The following is a 24,668-nucleotide window of genomic DNA, read 5'->3' as shown; positions in this document are numbered from 1 at the left end:
TACACAAATACACAAAATCAATACTCTATACCACTCTATTTCTTAAGAAAGCAGAAAAGAATTAAATACTTTTCAACATGAACTCTGTGCTTACAGATTCATAGAAAATGTAAGTAGTCCTGAAATGCTTCAACAATTTAGATTTCATAAGTAAAACAGATAATTAGTAATCTTAAAGTTTCTATTCAAAATAATAATTGTTTCACATAATTGGGTACACTTTGTAAAATCTGAACTGAATGAAGTAGTTAAAAAAAATTAACGGACTATTTTTTTAGAGCATGTTTAAGGTTTACCCACTCTCTCCCCTGCATACAGTTCCTCCTGTTACTAACATCTTGCATCAGTGTGGAATATTTGTTACATTTAATGAAATATTGATACATTATTATTAACTAGAGTCTACAGTTTACATTAGGGCTCACTGTGTTGTACAGTTCTATGTATTTTAATAAATGCATTATGCCATGAATCTATCATTATAATATCGTGCTGAATAATTTCCCAACCCTAAATATCCTCTGTGCTCCACCGATTCATCCCTCCCTTCCCCCAATCCCTGGGAACCACCGATTCTTTTACTGTCTCCATAGTTTTGCCTTTTCTAGAATGTCACATAATAGTTGGAATCATACAGTATATAGCCTTTTCAGACTGGTTTCTTTCCCCTTTCCATTTGCATTTAAAGTTCTTCCATGTCTTTTCATGGCTTGAGAGCTCTTTTCCCCCCTCCTATCGCTAAATATTCCATTGTATGAATGTACCAGTTTGTTTATCCATTTCTCTACTGAAGGACATCTAGTTGCTTCTAAGTTTTGGCAATTATGAATAAAGCTTTTATTAAACATTTATGTGTGGTTTTCGTGTGAATATAAGTTGTCGTCATTTGGGTAAATACCTAAGAGCAGAATTATGTTTATCTTTTTAGGAAACTGAAAACATACTTTTAAAAAGACATTTTTATTAAATAATTACAAACTTAACAAAAATCAGGTAACTTACCTGAACTCTTCCTCACAACAAGACAATCAGCAGAGGACTAAAAGAACCACTTTGGAATATGCCAGAGCATTCTGTTCTTTTGTTTGTTTTGGTGGGGGTGGGGGGCACACCACGCAGCATGTGGGATCTTAGTTCCCCCACCAGGGATTGAACCTGTGCCCCCTGCAGTGGAAGCATGGAGTCTTAACTGCTGGACATCACAAAAGTCCCAGAACATTCTGTTCTTAGCAAGGTCTATTCTCAGGAGAAATTATTTAACCAGAGCCTAACCTACTGGAGTTTTATCAGAGCATATCTGACCGGAGGGAAGGAAATACCCAACTCCAGCCCACTCCAGCTATCTTGTCCACCAAGGATTGGGGAGGGAGGGGATTGCAAAGTACAGTTCACAGCCCAGAGACACAGGCTTACTAAAAAACTGAGATCTAGTTATGGACTACAGAACATTTCCTCTCCCCCTACTTTTAACAACCATATTTCTAAAGGCCTATCTACAGCAGTGCCTTTTACCCAGTACATCATACCTGACTATCAAGAAAAAATTACAAGACATACTAAAAGGCAAACACCAAAGCTGAAGAGACAGAGCAAGCAAAGAAACAAGAGTCAGATATAGCAGGATGATGGAATTATCAGACTGGTGGTTTAAAACAATTATGATTAATATCCTAAGAGCTCCAATGAATAAAACATACAGCCTGGGAAAACAGATGAGCAATGAAAGCAGAGAGATGGAAATTCTAAGAAAGAACCAAAAAGAAATCAAAGAGATCAGAACCAAAAAGAGATAAAAAATACATAACAGAAATGAAGAGTGCCTATGATGGGGCCTATTAGTGGACTGGATACATCTGAGGAAAGAATCTCTAAGCTTGAGGATATCTCAATAGATAGAAACCTCCAAAACTAGAAAGCAAACAAAAAAAAGGACTGGAAAAAACAAAACAGAATATACAATCACAAAAGGGAAAATTACAAAAGGTATAATCTATGTGTAATGGGAATACAAGAAGAAGAGAGAAAGGAACAGAAGAAATACTTTAAACAATAATGACTAGATTCCACATGCAGGACACAATTAAGAGTCCGCATGCTGCAACAAGGAGCCCACGTGCTGCAACTAACACCCGGCACAACCAAATAAATAAATACATAAATAAGTAAAAATTTTTTAAAAAGTGAGAATAAAGACCTTCTCAGACAAACAAAAATTGAAGAAATTTGTTGCTAGTAGACCTGTCTTGTAAGAAATGTTAAAGAAGTTCTTTAGAGAGAAGGCAAGTGATATAGATCAAGAAACTTGGGGATTTCCTTGGTGGTGCAGTGGTTAAGAATCCGCCTGCCAATGCAGGGTACATGGGTTTGATCTCTGGTCCAGGAAGATCCCACATGCCACAGAGCAGCTAAGCCTGTAAGCCACAACTACTGAAGCCCGAATACCTCCAGCCCATGCTCGGCAACAGAGAAGCCACTGCAATGAGAAGCCCACATACTGCAACGAAGAGCGGCCCCTGCTTGCACAACTAGAGAAGGTCCGCACGCAGCAATGAAGACCCAACGCAGCCAAAAATAAATAAATAAACTAATTTAAAAAAGGAAACTTGGATCCACACAAAGAAAGGAAAAACATCAGCTAAGGTATAAGAAAGATAAAATAAAGGCTTTTATTTATATTTATTTATAAAGTTTTTTATACATCTTTATTGGAGTATAATTGCTTTACAATGGTGTGTTAGTTTCTGCTTTATAACAAAATGAATCAGTTATACATATACATATATCCCTGTATCTCTTCCCTCTTCCATCTCCCTCCCTCCCACCCTCCCGATTCCACCCCTCTAGGTGGTCACAAAGCACCGAGCTGATCTCCCTGTGCCATGTGGCTGCTTCCAACTAGCTATCTATTTTACATTTGGTAGTGTATGTATGTCCATGCCACTCTCACTTTGTCCCAGCTTACTCTTCCCCCTCCCCGTGTCCTCAAGTCCATTCTCTAGTAGGTCTGCATCTTTACTGCCATCCTGCCCCTAGGTTCTTCATGACCATTACTTATTTATTTTTTTAAGATTCCATATGTATGTGTTAGCATACGGTATTTGTTTTTCTCTTTCTGACTTACTTCACTTTGTATGACGGACTCTAGGTCCATCCACCTCACTACAAATAACGCAATTTCGTTTCTTTTTCTGGCTGAGTAATATTCCATTGTATATGCGTGCCACATCTTCTTTATCCATTCATCTGTTGATGGACACTTAGGTTGCTTCCATGTCCTGGCTATTGTAAATAGAGCTGCAATGAACATTGTGGTACACGACTCCTGTTGAATTATGGTTTTCTCAGGGTATATGTCCAGTAATGGGATTGCTGGGTTGTATGGTTGTTCTATTTTTAGTTTTCTAAGGAACGTCCATACTGTTCTCCATAGTGGGTGTATCAACTTACATTCCCACCAACAGTGCAAGAGGGTTCCTTTTTCTCTACACTCTCTCCAGCATTTACTATTTGTAGATTTTTTCATGATGGCCATTCTGACTGGTGTGAGGTGATATCTCACTGTAGTTTTGATTTGCATTTCTCTGATGATTAGTGATGTTGAGCATTCTTTCATGTGTTTGTTGGCAATCTGTATATCTTCTTTGGAGAAATGTCTATTTTGGTCTTCTGCCCATTTTTGGATTGGGTTGTTTTTGTCATGTTGAGCTGCATGAGCTGCTTGTAAATTTTGGAGATTAATCCCTTGTTAGTTGCTTCATTTGCAAATATTTTCTCCCATTCTGAGGGTTGTCTTTTCGTCTTGTTTATGGTTTCCTTTGCCGTGCAAAAGCTTTGAAGTTTCATTAGGCCCCATTTGTTTATTTTTGCTTTTACTTCCATTTCTCTAGGAGGGGGGTCAAAAATGATCTTGCTGTGATTTATGTCATAGAGTGTTTTGCCTATGTTTTCCTCTAAGAGTTTGATAGTGTCTGGCCTTACATTTAGGTCTTTAGTCCATTTTGAGTTTATTTTTGTGTTTGGTGTTCGGGAGTGTTCTAATTTTATTCTTTTACATGTAGCTGTCCAGTTTTCCCAGCACCACTTATTAAAGAGGCTGTCTTTTCTCCATTGTATATTCTTGCCTCCTTTATCAAAGATAAGATGACCATATGTGCATGGGTTTATCTCTGGGCTTTCTATCCTCTTCCGTTGATCTATTTCTGTTTTGGTGCCAGTACCATACTGTCTTGATTCCTGCACCTTTGTAACATAGTCTGAAGTCAGGGAGCCTGATTCCTCCAGCTCCGTATTTCTTTCTCAAGATTGCTTTGGCTATTCAGGGTCTTTTGTGTTTCCATACAAATTGTGAATTTTTTTGTTCTAGTTCTGGGAATAATGCCAGTGCTAGTTTGATAGGGACTGCATTGAATCTGTAGATTAATTTGGCTAGTCTAGTCATTTTCACAATGTTGATTCTTCCTATCCAAGATCAGGGTATACGTCTCCACCTATTTGTATCATCTTTAATTTCTTTCATCAGTGTCTTATAGTTTTCTGCATACAGGTCTTTTGTCTCCTTAGGTAGGTTTATTCCTAGGTATTTCATTATTTTTGTTGCAATGGTAAATAGCAGTGTTACCTTAATTTCACTTTCAGATTTTTCATCATTAGTGTATAGGAATGCAAGAGATTTCTGTGAATCTTGTATCCTGCTACTTTACCAAATTCACTGATTTGCTCTAGTAGTTTTCTGGTAGCATCTTTAGGATTGCCTATGTATAGTATCATGTCATCTGCAAACAGTGACTGCTTTACTTCTTTTCCGATTTATATTTTTTCCTTTTCTTCTCTGATTGCTGTGGCTAAAACTTCCAAAATAACGTTGAATAACAGTGGTGAGAGTGGGCAACCTTGTCTTGTTTCTTATCTTAGTGGAAATGGTTTTAGTTTTTCACCATTGAGGACCATGTTGGCTATGGGTTTGTTATATATGGCATTTGTTATGCTGAGGTAAGTTCCCTCTATGCCTACTTTCTGGAGGGTTTTTATCATAAATGGGTGTTGAATTTTGTCGAAAGCTTTTTCTGCATCTATTGAGATGATCATATGGTTTTTATTATTCAATTTAATATGGTGTATCACATTGATTGATTTGCATATATTGAAGAATTCTTGCATTCCTGGGATAAACCCCACTTGATCATGGTGTATGATCCTTTTAATGTGCTGTTGGATTCTCTTTGCTAGTATTTTGTTGAAGATTTTTGCATCTATGTTCATCAGTGATATTGGCCTGTAGTTTTCTTTGTGACATCTTTGTCTGGTTTGGTATCAGGGTGATGGTGGCCTCGTAGAATGAGTTTGGAAGTGTTCCTCCCCCTGCTATATTCTGGAAGAGTTTGAGAAGGATAGGTGTCAACTCTTCTCTAAATGTTTGATAGAATTCGCCTGTGAAGCCATCTGGTCCCGGGCTTTGGTTTGTTGGAAGATTTTTAATCACAGTTTCAGTGCTTGTGATTGGTCTGTTTATATGTTCTATTTCTTCCCGGTCCAGTCTTGGAAGGTTGTGCTTTTCTAAGAATTTGTCCATTTCTTCTAGGTTGTCCACTTTATTGGCGTATAGTTGCTTGTAATAATCTCTCATGATCCTTTGTATTTCTGCAGTGTCAGTTTTTACTTCTCCTTTTTCATTACTAATTCTATTGAGTCTTCTCCCTTTTTTTCTTGCTGAGTCTGGCTAATGGTTTATCAATTTTGGTTATCTTCTCAAAGAACCAGCTTTTAGTTTTATTGATCTCTGCTATTGTTTCCTTCATTTCTTTTTCATTTCTGATCTGATCTTTATGATTCCCTTCCTTCTGCTAACTTTGGGTTTTTTTTCTTCTTTCTCTAATTGCTTTAGGTGTAAGGTTAGGTTGTTCATTTGAGATGTTTCTTGTTTCTTAAGGTAGGATTGTATTGCTATAAACTTCCCTCTTAGGACTGCTTTTGCTGCATCACATAGGTTTTGTGTCGTGTTTTCATTGTCATTTGTTTCTAGGTATTTTTTGATTTCCTCTTTGATCTCTTCAGTGATCTCTTGGCTATTACATATTGCTTAGCCTCCATGTATTTGTATTGTTTGTATTGTATACAGATTTTTTTCCTGTAATTGATATCTAGTCTCATAGCATTGTGGCCGGAAAAGATACTTGATAGGATTTCAATTTTCTTAAATTTACCAAGGCTTGATTTGTGACCCAAGATATGATCTATCTTGGAGAATGTTCCATGAGCACTTGAGAAGAAAGTGTATTCTGTTGTTTTTGGATGGAATGTTCTATAAATATCAGTTAAGTTCATCTTGCTTAATGTATCATTTAAAGCTTGTGTTTCCTTATTAATTTTCATTTTGGATGATCTGTCCATTGGTGAAAATGGGCTGTTAAAGTCCCCTACTATGATTGTTTTACTGTCGATTTCCCCTTTTATGGCTGTTAGCATTTGCCTTATGTATTGCGGTGCTCCTATGTTGGGTGCATAAATGTTTACAATTGTTGTATCTTCTTCTTGGATTGATCCCTTGATCATTATGTAGTGTACTTGTCTCTTGTAGTAGTCTTTGTTTTAAAGTCTATTTTACCTGATATGAGAAGTGGTCCTCCAGCTTTTTTTTTTTTTTTTTTTTTTTTTTTGCGGTATGTGGGCCTCTCACTGTTGTGGCCTCTCCCGTTGCGGAGCACAGGCTCGGTACGTTCAGGCTCAGCGGCCATGGCTCACGGGCCTAGCCGATCTGTGGCATGTAGGATCTTCCCGGGGCGAGGCACGAACCTGTGTCACCTGCATCGGCAGGCGGACTCACAACCACTGCGCCACCACGGAAGCCCCTCTAGCTTTGTTTTGATTTCCATTTGCATGGAATATCTTTTTCCATCCCCTCACTTTCAGTCTGCATGTGTCCCTAGGTCTGAAGTGGGTCTCTTGTAGACAGCATATATACGGGTCTTGTTTCTGTATTCTTTCAGCCAGTCTATGTCTTTTGGTTGGAGCATTTAATCCATTTACATTTAAGGTAATTATCAATATGTATGTTCCTATTACCATTTTCTTAATTGTTTTGGGTTTGTTATTGTAGGTCTTTTCCTTCTCTTGCGTTTCCTGCCTAGAGAAGTTACTTTAGTATTTGCTGTAAAGCTGGTTTGGTGGTGCTGAATTCTCTTAGCTTTGGTTGTCTGTAAAGGTTTTCATTTCTCCGTCAAATCTGAATGAGATCCTTGCTGGGTAATCTTGGTTGTAGGATTTTTTCCCTTTCATCACTTTAAATATGTCCTGCCACTCCCTTCTGGCTTGCAGAGTTTCTGCTGAAAGATCCACTGTTAACCTTATGGGGATTCTCTTGTATGTTATTTGTTGTCTTTCCCTTGCTGCTTTTAATATTTTTTTTGTGTTTAATTTTTGATAGTTTGACTAATATGTGTCTTGGCATGTTTCTCCTTGGATATATCCTGTATGGGACTCTGTGCTTCCTGGACTTGATTAACTATTTCCTTTCCCATATTAGGTAAGTTTTCAACTATAATCTCTTCAAATATTTTCTCAGTCCCTTTCTTTTTCTCTTCTTCTTCTGGGACCCCTATAATTCGAATGTTGGTGCATTTAATGTTGTCCCAGAGGTCTCTGAGACTGTCCTCAATTCTTTTCATTCTTTTTTCTTTATTCTGCTCTGCAGTAGTTATATCCACTATTTTATCTTCCAGGTCACTTATCTGTTCTTCTGCCTCAGTTATTCTGCTACTGATGCCTTCTAGGGAATTAATTTATTGTGCTGTTCATCATTGTTTGTTTGCTCTTTAGTTCTTCTAGGTTCTTGTTAAACGTTTATTGTATTTTCTCCATTCTAATTGCAAGATTTTGGATCATCTTTACTATCATTCTGAACTCTTTTTCAGGTAGACTATTTCCTCTTCATTTCTTAGGTCTGGTGGGTTTTTACCTTGCTCCTTCATCTGCTGTTTCTGTCTTCTCATTTTGCTTAACTTACTGTGTTTGGGGTCTCCTTTTCTGAGGCTGCAGGTTCATAGTTCCCGTTGTTTTTGGAGTCTGCCCCCAGTGGCTAAGGTTGGTTCAGTGGGTTGTGTAGGATTCCTGGTGGAAGAGACTAGTGCCTGTGTTCTGGTGGATGAGGCTGGAACTTGTCCTTCTGGTGGGCAGGTCTGCGTCTGGTGGTGTGTTTTGGGGTGTCTGTAACCTTATTATGATTTTAGGCAGCCTCTCTGCTAATGGGTGGGGTTGTGTTCCTGTCTTGCTAGTTGTTTGGCACAGGGTGTCCAGCACTGTAGCTTGCTGGTTGCTGAGTGGAGCTGGGTCTTGGCGTTGAGATGGAGATCTCTGGGAGATTTTCTTCGGTTGATATCATGTGGAGCTGGGAGGTCTCTGGTGGACTAGTGTCCTGAACTTGGCTCTCCTGCCTCAGAGGCACAGCCCTGACACCTGGCCGGAGCACCAAGACCCTGTCATCCACATGGCTCAGAATAAAAGGGAGGAAAAAAAAGAAAGAAAGAAAAAAATAAAATTATTAAAATAAAAAATAAAATTATTAAAAATTAAAAAAAAGTGAAAGAAAGAGGAGAGCAACCAAACCAAAAAACAAATTCACCAATGATAACAAGCACTAAAAACTATAAAACAAAAAAAACTGGACAGACAGAACCCTAGGACAAATGGTAAAAGCAAAGCTATATAGACAAAATCACACACAGAAGCACACACATACACACTGACAAAAAGAGAAAAAGGGAAAAAATATATATAATTGCGCCCAAAGTCCACTGCCTCAATTTGGGATGATTCGTTGTCTATTCAGGTATTCCACAGATGCCGGGTATATCAAGTTGATTGTGGAGATTTAATCCACTGCTCCTGAGGCTGCTGGGAGAGATTTCCCTTTCTCTTCTTTGTTCGCACAGCTCCTGGGGTTCAGCTTTGGATTTGGCCCCGTCTCTGTGTGTAGGTTGCCTGAGGGCATCTGTTCCCGCTCAGAGAGGATGGGGTTAAAGGAGCAGCTGATTTGGGGGCTCTGGCTCACTCAGGCCGGGGGGAGGGAGGGGTATGGAATATGGGGCGAGCCTGTGGTGGCAGAGGCCAGCCTGATGTTGCAACAGCCTGAGGCACCATGTGTTCTCCTGGGGAAGTTGTCCCTGGATCATGGGACCCTGGCAGCGGCAGGCTGCACAGGCTCCCGGGAGGGGAAGTATGGATAGTGACCTGTGCTTGCACACAGGCTTCTTGGTGGCTGCAGCGGCAGCTTTATTGTCTCATGCCTGTCTCTGGGGTGCACGCTGATAGCCACGGCTCGCGCCTGTCTCTGGAGCTCGTTTAAGCGGCGCTCTTAATCCCCTCTCCTCACGCACCAGGAAACAAAGAGGCAAGAAAAAGTCTCTTGCCTCTTCGGCAGCTGCAGACCTTTTCCCGGACTCCCTCCTGGCTAGCTGTGGCGCAGCAGCCCCCTTCAGGCTGTGTTCACGCAGCCAACCCCAGTCCTCTCCCTGGTATCCGAAGGAAGCCTGAGCCTCAGCTCCCAGCCCCCACCCTTCCCAGCGGGTGAGCAGACAAGCCTCTCAGGCTGGTGAGAGCTAGCCGGCACCGATCCTCTGTGCCGCAATCTTTCCGCTTTGCCCTCCACACCTGTTGCTGTGCTCTCCTCCATGGCTCTGAAGCTTCCCCTGTCCTCCACCCGCAGTCTCTGCCTGCGAAGGGGATTCCTAGTGTGTGGAAACCTTTCCTCCTTCACAGCTCCCTCCCACTGGTGCAGGTCCCATCCCTATTCTTTTGTCTCTGTTTTTTCCTTTTTCTTTTACCCCACCCAGGTATGTGGGGAGTTTCTTACCTTTTGGGAGGTCTGAGGTCTTCTGCCAGTGTTCAGTAGGTGTTCTGTAGGGGTTGTTCCACATGTAGATATACTTCTGATGTATTTGTGGGGAGGAAGGTGATCTCCCATCTTACTCTTGCATCATCTTGAAGATCCTCTCTCCCATTTCTTTCAGACTTTTTTTTTTAATGTGGACCATTTTTAAAGTCTTTATTGAACTTGTTACAATATTGCTTCTGTTTTATGTTTTGGTTTGTTGGCCAGGAGGCCTGTGGGATCTTAGCTCCCCGACCAGGGATTGAACCCGCACCCCCTGCACTGGAAGGTGAAGTCTTAACCACCGGACCACCAGGGAAGTCCCTATTTTTAATTGATCTGAGAGATAACAGTTTGTTCAAAATAATAATGGCAACAATGTATCCGATTTTGTATGCTTATGTATGATTATGTATGTGCGTACGCACACACACACGCTTATGTATAAGTGAAATGAATGAAAGAAGTGATGCAAGGGATGGAAGAGAAGAATTAGGTTATTTTATTATAATGTACCTGGACTACCCATGAAGCCAGTATATTGTTACTTGAAGGTGGATTTTGATTAGCTTTAAATGTATATGCCAAATGCTAGGGAAACCATTAATAAAAAGTAAAAAATGAAGTATACCTGATATGCTAAGAAAGGAGAGAAAATGGAATCATATAACATGCTCAGTGAAAACCACAAAAGGCAGAAGAGTAAAAAAAAAAAAAAAAAAGAACAATAGAAAACAAATAGAAAACAGTAATAAATACGGTAGCTATAAATTCAACTATATCAATCATCATTTTAAACGTCAATGGTCTAAATACACCAATTAAAAGATGGAGAATGGCAGAGTGAATAAAGAACAAGACCCAACTATATGTTGTCTATAAGAAACCCACTTTATAAAGACACATATCAATGAAAAGTAAATGGATTGACATAGATATACCACATTAACACTCTTCAAAAGAAAGCAGGAATAGCTATATTCATTTCAGACAGAGCAGACTTGAGAGTAAGGGAAGTTATTAGGGGTAAAAAGGTGCATTACATAATGACAAAGGGGTCATTTCTCCAAGAAGGCATAATGATCCTTAGCATGAATGTGTCTAACAACCGAGTGTAAAAATATGTAAGGCAAAAAACTGACAAAACTGCAAGGAGAAATAAATGAACTACTATTGTATTTGGAGTATTAAACACCCCTCTATCAGGAATGGACACATCCAGCAGGCAGAAAAATCAGTAAGGACATAGCTGAACTCACCCCCATCAATCAACTGGATATAACAGACATCTACAGACTACTTCATTCAACAACAGCAGAATACACATTCTTCTCAAACACACATGAAATATTCACCAAGATAGACAACATTCTGGGCCAAAAAACACACCTTAACAGATTTAAAAGAATAGAAATCATGCAGTGTCTGCTCTCAGACCAAAATGAAACTAGAAATCCGTCACAGAAGGATAATTGGAAAATCTCAAAATACTTGGAGATTAAACAACACACTTATACATAACACATGGGTCAAGGAAGAAATCACACAAAAAAATTTACAATTTTTTTTTTTTTTTTTTTTTTTGTGGTACATGGGCCTCTCACTGTTGCGGCCTCTCCCACTGTGGAGCTCCGGAGAGGCTCCGGACGTGCAGGCTCAGCAGCCATGGCTCATGGGCCCAGCCACTCCATGGCATGTGGGATCCTCCCGGACCGGGGCACAAACCCATGTCCACTGCATCGGCAGGCGGACTCCCAACCACTGTGCCACCAGGGAAGCCCTACAATATTTTAAACGAATGAAAATACAACTTATCAAAATGTGTGGTATGTAGCAAAAGCAGTGCTTGGAGAGAAATTTATAGCATTAAATGCATGTATTAGAAAAGAAGGAAGATCTAAAATCAATCATCTAAGTCTCCACCTTAGTAAACTAGAAAAAAAGAGCAAATTAAATCCAAAGTCAGTAGAAGAAAAGAAATAATAAAAATTAGAGCAGAAATCAATGAAATTGAAATCAGGAAATCAATAGAGAATATCAACAAAATCAAAATCTGGTTCTTTGAAAAGAACAATAAAATCAATAAGCCAGAAAGTAAACAGGATACTTAAGAAAAAAGAGGGACAGGGCTTCCCTGGTTGCGCAGTGGTTGAGAGTCCTCCTGCCGATGCAGGAGACTCGGGTTCATGCCCCAGTCCGGGAAGATCTCACATGCAACGGAGGGGCTGGGCCCGTGAGCCATGGCTGCTGAGCCTGTGCATCCGGAGCCTGTGCTCCGCAACAGGAGAGGCCACAACAGTGAGGGGCCCATGTACCGCAGAAAAAAAAGAGGGACAAAAATTACTAGTACCAGAAATGAAAGTGGGGACATCACTATAAACCCAATAGACACTAAAAGGATAATCAAGGAATAATATGAACAAGTCTGCGCCCACAAATTTGATAACCTACACGAAATGGACCAATTCCTTGAAAGACACAATCTGCCAAAACCCACACAAGAAAAAACAATCTGAAGAGGGCTGTATCTATTAAAGAAATTGAATCAGGTCCAAAACAGGAAGTTCCAGGTCCAGATGGGTTCACTGGTGAATTCTACCAGACATTTAGGAAGAAATTATACCAATTCTCTACAATTTCTTTCAGAATATAGGAGCAGAGGGAATACTTCCTAACTCATTCTATGAGGCCAGCATTACTCTAATACCAAAACCACACAAAGACATTACAAGAAAAAAAAGAAAAACCTATAGCCCAATAGCTTTCATGAGCATAGATGCAAAATCCTTAACGAAATATCAGTAAATTGAATCCAACAATTCATAAAAAGAATTATATACCATAACCAAGTGTAATTTATCCCAGGTATGCTGGTTCAACATTTGAAAATCTATCAACATAATCATCACATTAACAAGTAAAGAAAAAACATACTAAACACATCAACAGAAGCAGAAAAAGCATTTGAGAAAATCCAACACTCGTTCATGACAGAAACTCTCAGCAAACTAGGAACAGAAGGGAATTTCCTCAAATGGACAAAGAATATCTACAGTAAATCTATAGGTAACATCATACTTGATAAGAAACCAGAAGCTTTCCTGGTAAGTTTAGGAACGAAGCACAGATGTCCTCCCACACCATTCCTTTTCAACATCATAACTGAAGTCTCAGCTGAACATATATATATACTTTTTTTTGTTCACAGATGATATGATTGTCTATGCAGAAAATCTGAAAGAATACACCAAAACACTCCTGGAACTAATAAGCGATTATAGCAAGGCTGCAGGACACAAGGTTAATATACAGAAGTCAACTGCTTTCCTATATTCCAGCCGTGAACAAGTGGTATTTGAAATTAAAACATAATACCATTTACATTAGCAGTCCTGAAAACGAAGTACTTGGGTATAAAACTAATAAAATATGTACAACGTCTATATGAGGAAAACTACAAAACCCTGATAAATCAAAGAACTATAAATGTGGAGAGATTCTATATTCATGGATAGGAAGACTTAATATTGTCAAGATGTCAGTTCTTCCCAACTTGATCTATAGATTCAATATGATTCCAATAAAAATCCCAGCAAGTTATTTTGTGAATACTGACAAACTGATTCTAAAGTTTATACGGATAGGCAAAAGATTCAGAATAGCCAACACAATATTGAAGGAGAAGGACAAAGTTGAAGGTGTGACTCTACACATCCATGGAATCAGTAAAAGATCAGTGGTCACCAGGGTTTGGGCCACTGAGGGGGAATGAATAGGTGGGATTCAGGGGATTTTTAGGGCAGTGAAACTACTCTGCATGATACTATAGTACTGTAATGGTGGATGCATGTCATTATAAATTTGTTCAAATGCATATAGTGTACAGCACCAAGAGTGAACCCTAATATAAACTACAGACTTAGGATGATAATGATGTGTCAATATTGGCTCATCAATTCTAATAAATGGCCTACTCTAGTGGGGAATGTTGATAATGGGGGAGGCTATGGATGTGTGGGGCAGAGAGTATGTAGGAAATCTTTGTACTTCTGCTCAATACTGCAATGAACCTAAATTGCCTCTAAAAAATAGCCTATTAAAAAGAACTGACAGCTGGGACTTCCCTGGCAGTCCAGTGGTTAAGACTCCGCACTTCCACTGCAGGGTTTGATCCCTGGTCAGGGAACTAAGATCCTGCATGCTGCGTGGTGTGGCCAAAAAAAAAAAAAAAAGTAATTGAGAACACAGCCCATAAGCTGTGATGTTTGCACCAGTATATGTTCATTCTTTTAGGAAACAGAGAAGAAGAAGAAATGAGATAACCAATTGTTTTTCTGAAGGCCTACCATTCCAGTGGCTGAAGTCAATAGAGTAGCCAGCTTCTTTGTATTTAAATTAGCTTGAACCTTTAAAAGTTCCAGAGAGTTAAAAGAGGCTTTCAAAGTCTTTTTATGAAGTGAGAATAACACTGATACTAAAATTTGGCAAGGGCAACAGAAAAAAGAAAACTACACACCAATCTCACTATGACTATCAATGCAGATATAAAATGCTGGCAAACAGAATCTTCCAGTACATTAAAACAATAATAATACCATGAAGAAGGGACAGTTATTTTAGGAATACAGAGAATTTAATATTAGGAAAAGTATTATTATAATTCACTATTTGAAAGGATCAGAAGAGAAAAGTCATATTTTCACTGTTGTCACTGAAAGTTAATCTAAAGAAATTCAGTATCCATCTTAACAAAACGTTTTATTATGGAAATCTTTAAACAAAAAACTAAAGTAGGAAAGAATAATGAATCTCCACCACCCTGCTCCAATAATTATCGACATTCTGCCAGTCTTGTTTCATGTATTCCCCCAACTTAAATTTCCCTGATTTTTGCAGAAATGTGTTATTTGAATGAGGATCCAAACAAGATCTATACAGCTGTCCCTGGGTATCTGCAGGTAACTGGTTCCAAGACCTCCCACAGATACCAAAATCTGAGATGCTCAAGTCCCTCATATAAAATGGTGTAGTACTATATTGCATTTGGTTGGCATATATCTTAAGTCTCTTTTAATCTGTAATAATTCTTCTTCCTTTCCCCCATCCCCCTCATGCCATTCATATGTTGAAGAAACCAGATCATCTGCCTTCTAGAATTTCTCATATTATGAACTGCACTGATTATTTTCCGTTAGTGTTATGTTCCTGTATTCCCCCCATTTTTCTGTAAACTGGTAGTGAGATCTAGAAAAGGGTTCTAAACGTTAGCACTTGACATTGGGCTAGATAATTCTTTATTGTGGGGGCTGCTCTGGGCATTGTAGGATGTTTTTAGCAGCATCACTGGCTACTAGCACCTTCTCTCCCTGTTGTGACAACCAATATGTCTCCAGACACTGCCAAATGTCTCACCTGGTGAGAACTACTGATGTAGAGGTTTCATTAGATTCAGGGTTAGTTTTTTTCACTTCTATTTTTTTTTGCAAATATACTTCCTGGGTACAGCTGTGTTTCCTGCCACATTTTAGGAGGCACTTGGATCAGGCTGACAATACTTAAACCCAGTTAACACTCAATAAAATTTCTCACCAAAATACAGTAGGTGAATAATTCTACAAATATCTATCTATCTATCTATCTTCAAAAATATCTCTCTTTCAACCCCAAAACTAGTATAAAGTTTACTGAGGAAACACCAGAATCATTCCCATTGAGCCCAAGAATAAGGATGGTCACTATCCCCACTATTACTTAGTGTTGTGGAGCTACTAGTCAGTACAATTAGGTAATAAAAGAAGAGGTACAAATATCATAAAGGAAAGGTTGAGAAAATTATTTGCAGATAATACAATTATATACCTGGCAATCCAACAGGAATTAAAAACTTTTACAAGTAATAAGATAATTCAATAAGCGTGGAAAGCGAACATCCTATATAGATCAACAGCTTTCCCACATAACAATACTGAAAGCTAGGAAAGGAAGAAAAAGATCCAAGTTATAAGAGCAATGGAAAAAAATATACATAGGAATAAGCCTAGCAATAAGTATGTGTGTATGTGTGTGCTTGTGTGTATGTGGGCAGTCCTTGCTGTGTATGGTTCTGATATGCATGGATTTTGGTTACTATGGCTTAGTTAAATGAGTCTCCTAACAACACTGTTCAAATTTCATAGTACAATAACTGTGAGTAACTGTAGAGTACAAAGTTCACCGGGAACTCTTTGGTCCACTATGAAAACAAAGGTGCTTTATGATCAGTGACTAATTATGTCGTTTCTTTCAAAGTCTGTCAGTGATTAGTCACTCACTTCTATTAATTCACTCACAGACAGCAAAGTATGTAGTTACGTTGCCTCCTTGTATCCCAGTGATAAACCCATGTAACATTTTACAAAAATGGATAATCCAAAAGAGAGAACTGGCCAACAAAATGGAAGTACATAGAGCAAGAAACAGAAAAGTGGTAACACTGGAAGTAAAATTAGACTCAAATGTAAATGGAGTTAGAGAACAAATAGCTGAGCACAGGAATGCTGACACTGCCACCACTGAAGAAACTCGGGATATGCAGCCAGAGGATCTCCATGAAGATGTAATGACATAAATAAGTTAAGTTGTTCCCCAGGGAGGTTATGCCAGTGAAAAATTTCATATTACAGAAACTCTCGGAGATGTTTCATGATATTTCAAGAGCAAAGGATAAAATGTCTTTGAAAGTTGATCCATACTTAGAAAGGAGTACGACAACTGGCCAACGCACAGAAAGGCTGCTCACCCCGTGCTGTAAGGCCTACGATGAGAAGGCAAGCACCGCGCAAACTACTCTTGAGAAGTTTCTTACAAGAAATAAAACACTTTAATTCTTAATATTTCTAAGTTTTAAGTTACAGTGTACTAGGTTAATATTACTTTTAGTATTTTTCATTTCCCTATATAACTGACAGAAAAGAGTTTTTAATGTTTTAAGAAACATGTTTAAAGGTAATCGAACAATTGTATTTTTCACCATAAATTAAGATGGCTTTGCATGGTTCTAGCTTGCACGGTCATTTTTAAAGTCCCATGCTATTGCACAAACCGAGGACTATCTGTGTACTTAATACATACATATATGTGTGTATGGATATACACACAGGTAAAACAAGAAATGTACACAATAATATAAATGAAAAAAACTTTAAAGGGACAGAATAGATGACCTGAAAAAATGGAAAGGCCCATACCTTGTTTGTATAAAGTTGTTAATTCTTTCTAAATTAATCTAGAAGCTTAACATGATCCCAATACAAACAGCAACAGAATTATTTTAAGAGGAAACTATGACAAGCTGATTCTAGAGTTCATCTGTGCACATATGTATTACCCAATCAAAACCTCAAACAAGAAACTGAACTACCCACAAAATCCACATACTTAACTTCATTTCCTTATCAGCATTTCTCCCACAGAATTTGTAATACTTTACATATATGATTGAAAAAATGATTTTTGGTGAAACATGTAGAAGAGTGGTATAAGGTGTATATGCAATTTAAAAAAATGATAAACACTGGGTTCATAATACTTGCTTAAGGGAGAACATTACCTCTATCTTAAGAGCTCTTTGTGGGTTCCTCCAAGATCTCATACCTGTTCCTCCTCAAAAGAGGCATCACTTCTCTGAATTTTGTATTATATGATTTGTTTACTTTTTCTTAGTTTTACCTATATGTATCCCTAACATAGTTTATTCACATATTTTTGAGCATATAAATAGAATCACACTTTATGTATTCTTGTGTGACTTGTTTCTTTGTCTTAGCTCAATGTTTCTGAGATTCATTCATGTTAATAGGTATAGCTCATTTACCTCATAGGCCACCTGCTTTACTTTGATTTTTACCTCTGTAGTTTCTCAGTTTTCCCTGATAGATGAACTATATATATAAACGTTGTTTTAAATATTTACCTAGCATTTTAGTTATTGTCATTGGGAGAGTTGTTCACTTTATCTAGTTTGGTATATTGTCTAAAATGGGAGCCCCTGCTTTTGGATGTTTAGTTAAAATTGCTAAGCCAATTTCTGTCCTAACTCAACTGGTCAGCAAATGGGGTCTTTATTTAAACATTTCCCTGACTATATAATCTATATCCCTTATACAAAAATGCAATATACAGGCAAGTTAAGTACAGATTCTGAAGAATCACTTGCATAATTTCCCAGTCTTTTTAAGGTACATACACAGATCTGAAGCAAAAGTGGAAGCATACTACAGATTTTTAATCCTATTTTTGACAATGTTCCATAGTACTTTCTCAAGTTAAAAGTTATACATTTTCAATGGGGTTTAATGTTCCACCCTATAAAAGTGTCATCACTTAATCATTCTACTATTAGTACAGAGAAGGTTTTTGATCTTTTAAATATTATAAACAATCCTGTAACAAATATTTCTATATTTATATGGATTGCTGATTATTCTGTAGGATAAAGTCCATCCCCCCCACCCCCATAATCTTTAAGAATAATAAAGAAAAAAATGAACATTCATAGTTAAGATATAGAGTATTACCAGTATACCTTTGAAACTCCCTGTGTGCCCCATATTGATTGCCCCTCTTACTTTCCGAGAGGTAAGAATGTTCCTGAACTGTGGGTCATTGCCATTTTTAAGGCTTTTGACCTGTCAGCGTTTACTACATTAGGGAGACACCAGGTATGATGAAATAAGCACATTTAAATTAATAATGGAGGGAATTCCCTGGTGGTCTAGTGGTTAGGACTCCGCACTTTCCACTGCAGGGGGCACGGGTTCAATCCTGGTTGGGGAACTAAGATCCCGCAAGCTGTGTGGCATGTCCAAAAATAAAAATAAATAAATAAATAATGGATATTTATAGAAGTAGTGAATCACATATTCCAGAAGTAAACACTCAAATTATTTTCAGAATAGTGTGTGGAGGACAAGTACACCTTAGAGTTTGAGAAAAGCTAAAATTTACAGTGAAATATTATGCATGGTCAGAAATGCTCTAACAATTCAATGTAATCTATGAGCTAACCTAGAATCTACCACTTTCATTAGCTTTCCTAAGTAAACAATGCATATAGATGAAGCTTTTTACTTTCCAAGTTTCTCTCTCTCATTCTACTGGACAAAGACTTATTTCTGTAAAATTTGCTGTTAATCAATATCCCTTAATATGAAGTCCTTAAAAATTTTTTTTAAGGAGAGTAAAGGAGAGATAAAGCAAGAGCAGTGTGCTGAACAACCAAGTCCTAATTCTATGAGTACCTACCTTAGCCTGGTACAGAGGTTATTCTGAAGGGACACTTATAATGGTGAATATTCATTAAAAGATCTAAGTATGAAAGAAAAAGTAGGAACAATCTGATAAGAATAAGCATTTACTAAAGTGATTTTTAACTGATTAGAGAAGGGATACTATAAGAGAACCTCAACTTCGAAGTTATGTAAAGGTGGCTTAAAATATATTTTTACTCCCTTTTTAAGAATATATTTCCGTTAGCTAAAATATTATTTTCTCATTTTCATTCCTTCTCCACTTTTCCTATACAATTCCATGGAGCAAACCAAATACTCTTAGTTAAAAAAAATTAGAACAAACCACTATTATACTACTATCTTGTTTTATTCACTTTGCTGCACTTATTTTCTGAAATTATAGTTTACTTTTTTATTATCTATATTCGTTCATGAAGGTGTAAATTCCATGATCACATGTTTTGTTGAGTCAGAAAAAGAACAGAAAGTCAATGCAGACACCTGTGATATTGTGATTTATAATAATATGTATTTGGTCTTAGTCCCAGTGCTTGGCACAGGGCTCCTATAACCCATGGAATGGCCTAAGTGATGAGAGCAGTAAAGTCTTTTGTTATGTTAATGAGGTGACTTTTGGAAAGCTCCTAGGTAAACTAAGGACTGGGGCTGACTGCCAGAGGAACCAACCATGTGATTAGAGGGTAGGAACTTTCAGTCCAGAGGACAGACTGGAGATTGAGTTCAACCATCAAGGCCAATGATTTAATCAATGGTGCTTATGTAATGAACTCTCCATAAAAACCTAAAGGATGGTTCAGAGAGCTTCCGGGTTGGTGAACACATGGAAGGGCTGGCAGAGTGGCATGTCCAGAGAGGGCATGGAAGTTCCACCTCTCCAGAGTTTGCCCTCTGTACGTCTTCATCCAGCTGTACACCTGTATCCTTTATAATATCCTCTCTAGCAAATTAGTCACACCTGAGGAGGGAGTCACGAGAACCTCACTTACAGTGGATTTAAAACCTGATTGATAGTCAGTCAGTCAGAAGCACAGGTAACAACCTAGACTTGTGATTGGCATCTGAAGTAACGGCAGTCTTGTGGGACTGAGCCCTTCACTGGTGGGATCTGATACTATCTCCAGGTAGAAAAGTGTCAGCATTGAATTAAATTTGCAGAACACTCAGCTAATATCTGCTGAGAATTGAGTTGCTTGGTGGTGTGGAAAACATCTGACATCGGAAAACCCAAGGTTTCTCAATCTGGCTAAAAAACGGACTGAATTTTTCTACAGGCTTTCTCCCATCGACAAAGGGTCAGTTACTTTAGTCCCAGAACCCCACAGAGATAAGGATGTGGTTAAACTACCCAATTTCCTTGGCCTGGGGCCTTACTTGGACATTACTCCAGGTCTGATTCAATTAGGAACAACTGTCTTGAGAGGTTAGGCAGAGGAAAGCAGAACGTGGATGTCCTGCAATATTCGAGGTGTGACTTGAACATACGTGAAAAGACTGCAGTAGAAATTTTGCAGTAGGGTTTGTCTTACCACATTCAATTAGTTTTCTATGGCTTTAAAGGAATAAATAACTAAGGCCCAGAGAAGTAGCCACTTCAAATTTTGTGATGAACCCAAGAACTCTTTATGCCACTGAGAAAAACAAACTCCTTTAGTTCATTCCTTCCAAACAAAACATATATTTTCCCTCCAAATTAAACTATGAGCTAAACTGTTTTCCTTAAAACAAACTGAAGTTTTTCAAAGACTTGAGATTTTCCCCAAGCCAACACAATTGACTAACGATTCAACATGCCTTCAGATGAAAAGAGATTTAAGAAGTCTGCAAGTATGGTGGAAGTGATGGTATGTGACTTCCAAGGGTAGGTCATAAAAGGTAATACAGCTTTTGCCTACTTCTTACCTAAGCATTCACTTTTGGAACTAGCACACCTGGAAAGTCCACGTGGAGAAATCATGTACGTGTTCCAGCTGAGGCCCCAGCCGCCAGCCAGCATCAACCCCCAGACTGGTGAGGGAGCCTTCAGATGCCTGCAACCCCAGCCGTCTCAGCTCCAGCCTTCAAGCCTTCCCTCCCGAGCCCCAGACCTCACAGAGCAGACACAAGCCACCCCTATAGTGCCCTTTCTGAATTCCTGACCCACAGAATCCCTGAGCAAAATAAAAGAGTTTCACACCACTAAGTTGGAGGTGGTTTGGCATGCAGCAGCAGTACGGCTCACGAAGAGTTTTCTCTGGCCAAGCAGATACAGGCAGAACGGCATAGCTGACAGGAGCAAGGGTTCAAGCCCTGGCTCTGCCACTTCTGAGACCATGGAAAATTGTTCAGTCCTTCCAGCCTCTGTTTCCATATCTACAACACTGGGGTAGTAATATTCCTAAGTACTGGGCTATCATGAGGATTAGGTGAGCTGACATATTGAGTACTTAGCACATTGCCTGGTCCATGAAAAATGTTCTAAAAAAATGTTAGCTATTATTATTACTGTTTGTAATATATTTGTATTTATATAAACACCAGACTTTTTACAATGACTGACCACACACAGGAGGCAACACTGTCATTCCAAATGTCATTTCCATTGCTTAAAACCTTTCTGGATTTTTTTTTCTTTTGATGTGGACCATTTTTCAAAGTCTTTATTGAATCTGTTACAATATTGCTTCTGTTTTATGTTTTGGTTTTTTTGGCTGCGAGGCATGTGGGATCTTAGTTCCCCGACCAGGGTTCGAACCCGCAGCCCCTGCACTGGAAGGCAAAGTCTTAACCACTGGGCCACCAGGGAAGTCCCTGGATTTTTTTTTTTTTTAAGATTTTTCTTTTACTTTTTGTGTCATATTAGAAAATCAGGATCATTTATTAACACATAAGCACTCAGGTTTTTTGACCCAGTTGATGTGAATCCCTGAAAATCAGGGTCATTATTTTATAAGCACACATTTTTACCCCTCCCTTCATCATCTACCTTACTCACAAGGCTATTTAGAAAAATCAGCATCAACTTCAGAGTATAAAGACATAGAAGCCCTAACTACAAAGAAAAAGATTAATAAATTTGATTACATTAAAACTAGAAATCTCTGTTCTTCAAAAGACACCACTGAGAATAGAAAGGCAAGCCACAGTTTAGAAGATATGTGCAATATACATAATAGACAAAAAAACTTGTATTCAGAACACATCAAGAACTGCTGCAAATCAGTCAGTAAAAGGCAGACCACCCAATAAAGAAATGTGCAGTTAACAAATGAAAAGATGCTCAACCTCTTAAATCATCAGGAAATGCAAATGAGAACCACAACAACATACACACCTACCAGAATGATCAAAATTCAAGACTGATAATACAAAGTGTTGATGAGGGTATGAACTGGTACAACCACTGTAAACTGGTATAACCATTTTGGATAACTGTTGACAATATCCACCAAACCTGAACATAGCACACCCTATTACCCACATATTACACTCCTAGGTATAAACCAATGGAAAAGGAACCATTTCATATATGCACCAAAACATATGTAAAAGAATATTCCAAATGGTGTTATTCACAATGGGGGAACATCTGGCAATAATCCAAATATCCATCAGTAGTACAATAAAAAAATAAATTGTGGTACAAGCTCACAATGGAATACTATACAGTAATAAAAAGGAATGCATTAGTTCTACACTGAATTACACACGATGATGTTGAGTGAAAGAAGCTAGAAATAGGGACTTGCCTGGTAGAGCAGTGGTTAAGAATCCACCTGCCAATGCAGGGGACACGGGTTCAATCCCTGGTCTGGGAAGATCCCACATGTCACGGAGCAACTAAGCCCATGCGCTACAACTACTGAGCCCACATGCCGCAACTACTGAAGCCCATGAGCTGCAACTACTGAAGCCCACTTGCCTAGAGCCCATGCTCTGCCACGAGAGAAGCCACCGCAATGAGTAGCCCCTGCTCATCACAACTAGAGAGAGCCTGCACGCATCAATGAAGACCCAATGTAGCCAAAAATAAAATAAATTCATAAAATAAAGAAGGTAGACATAAAAGAACATGTACTGTATGGTTTCATTTATATTAAGTTCACAAACAGGCAAAACTAATTTATGATGTTAGAAGTCAAGATGGTGATTATTACCTGGTGGGGAATAGGGGGAAGTTAGTGAGTGGAAGGGCCAAGAAGAGGGTGCTGCTGAGGAACTGGCAATGGTTTATTTCTTGGTCTGAGGAGTTACAAGGATGGGTTTAGTTTGTGACCATTCATCAAGCTGTATGCCTTTAACTTACGCAATTTTCATGACATATACTGCCGTAAGTTATAAAGTCTATTTCAAAATTTTAAAGAGAGACAGAGACTTATCAATCAAATGCAATGTTTAGACCTCCTAATATAAACAAAATAACTCTAAAAGGATACTTTTGAAACATTTAAGGAAATATTGGGTATTTCTGGACTGGGTATTAAAATAGGATTTGTATTAAAAAATCAACATACATATCTGGGTAGTTCTTCTACTTAAGGAAGAATATTACTACATATTTATTTTCAAAATATAATAAACTTATAGAACCAGAGCCATTTTATAGATTAAAAAAACTGAGGTATACAGATAATTACCAGTCATTTACTGAGTACCTACTATGTGCCAGGTAGTGTGCTGAGTACTTCAGTCCAAAGACCATGTACTTCCCTCTGTCATGTTGTCCCTCCTACCCTCCGCTTTGCCATGTAGTTTTGGTACCTAAGTACCAATACAATTATGTTTCTAAGGGAAAATGGGTTCAATGCCACATAGTCAGGAGGAAACTTGGGAACCTGAGGAAAACGTTTTGTTGTCCCATCTTCCGTCTCTAGCCAGTCATTCACAAAGGTGGTATTGGGGGAAGGAAAGCCGGGGGAACTCTGGTACTGCAATATTAAACTAAACCGAAGACAATCCAATACTTGAACATTCTGAATGGACCCTTTAGTAACTTTTGGGGTCAGTGTTATAAATATCAAGTATAACAATAACTGGTATGTGGTTTACTCAGAATGTTTCTTAATAAAGCACTGAAAAACAAAGTCTGCTGCATTTGGTAGGACTGGGATGGGATGATGCTTTTTTCATCTTTCCCTGTCCTAACATGGGAACGAAAAACAGTTCTCTTCCTTCTGCAATGAGGACAGGGTTTCTGAGATGACCTCATGACTTCATGAGCAGAAGAAAGGAACCAGGCCCTTCAATGCTCCAAGTAACATGCTCGGTGCTTAATACATATAATCTCATTCAATCCTCCCCAAAATCTATGAGCTGGGCAGTAATCTCACCAGGTTCATATGGGAAAGGAGGGTTAGCTTAGGATAACATCCCCAGGGTCACCCGGTCGGGCAGAGGTGGTGTGTGGTCCAGGCCTGAGACTAGAGCACGAGTGCTCCCCAAGACGCTGAGTCGCCTCCAAGGCAGTCAACACAGAATGGGGACCTCAGCTGTGACAGTATTTCTGCCTGGGTACAGCATCTCTCTTGTTAAAAAAAAAA

General features: G+C 38.6%; 1 protein-coding gene across 5 annotated transcripts in view; it reads right to left on the bottom strand.

Annotated features, from left to right (window-relative positions):
- ZNF507 (zinc finger protein 507) overlaps positions 1–24,668 on the bottom strand; it is a 47,193-nt gene that overhangs the window by 4,470 nt on the left and 18,055 nt on the right. The window lies entirely within an intron of this gene.

Source organism: Mesoplodon bidens (genome assembly GCF_964165515.1).
Source record: "Mesoplodon bidens genome assembly, chromosome: 18".
Lineage (NCBI taxonomy): Eukaryota > Metazoa > Chordata > Mammalia > Artiodactyla > Ziphiidae > Mesoplodon > Mesoplodon bidens.
The sequence above is the reverse complement of the archived record's forward strand: the minus strand, read 5'-3'. Positions and strand labels throughout refer to the sequence as shown.